Genomic DNA, 917 nt, shown 5'->3' on the forward strand with positions numbered 1-917 from the left:
AACTAAGATCCTAAATAATGTAGCCACTATCTCCGTTTTACAAACTTAAAGATTAAGGTTTTAAAAATTTAAATCTCTTTCCCAACTTTGCAGTTATTAAGTAGCAAAGCTGAGACCTGAAAAATTATCCAGCACTGTCCAAGTCTATATCATCTGCAAAAAGATAGTGAAAGGCATGGAAATATTAGGAATTCAAATCTATCCTAAGACAACCCAGAAAGGTTCACATTTCTTATGGAAAAAAACCAAGGGTGTCATATTACTGCAAAGGAATTGCTGTGTTGCCAAATGAGAATGAGATTCTCATCTCACAGGCAGAGTAACGAGGCTGTGGGGCTTCCCTGGTGGCTCAGTGGTAAAGCATCTGCCTGCCAATGCAGGAGACACAGGTTTGATCCCTGGTCCAGGAAGATCCCCGGGAGAAGAAAATGGCAACCCATTCCAGCATTCTTCCCTGGAGAACCCCGTGGAGCCTTGCTTGTTACAGTACACAGAGTCGCAAAGCGTCAGACACAACTTAGTGACATGACCACATAAGTGTTAACATTAGGAAGTGAATACAGGCCACCAGGGAACTAAAGAAAGATAACTTTTCCACAGGTTTTTTTTTTTTTTTTTAATTTTGTTGAAGTTTCTTAGTGTTTTGAGCAATGAAGAAAAACGTGTTACAAATAATTGTATAAAATATCCATTGTACTGAGATGCCCTGTATTTTCTCACATTAAAAAATATTCTGAAACGAACTAAGGTTAAGATTTTAAGTGCAGCTGCTCTTCAAAATTCTACGAGTCAGTTACAAGTTAGCCAGCCTCAAGAAATACAAAGTCAAACAAAAATTGTCTTGGTCAAATTGTTTCTAAATTGTCCAAAATTAAGTCACAGTTAACATCTTCCTAAATTTTAAAAGCAAATCTATG

General features: G+C 37.2%; 1 non-coding gene across 1 annotated transcript; it reads left to right on the plus strand.

Annotated features, from left to right (window-relative positions):
- Window positions 1-338: 338 nt before the first annotated feature.
- TRNAG-GCC (transfer RNA glycine (anticodon GCC)) lies at window positions 339-411 on the plus strand. Its single transcript has one exon. It is a non-coding gene; the product is annotated as a tRNA-Gly (tRNA).
- The last annotated feature ends 506 nt before the right edge of the window (window positions 412-917 follow it).

The sequence above is a fragment of the Capricornis sumatraensis genome, chromosome 18 (genome assembly GCF_032405125.1).
Source record: "Capricornis sumatraensis isolate serow.1 chromosome 18, serow.2, whole genome shotgun sequence".
NCBI lineage: Eukaryota > Metazoa > Chordata > Mammalia > Artiodactyla > Bovidae > Capricornis > Capricornis sumatraensis.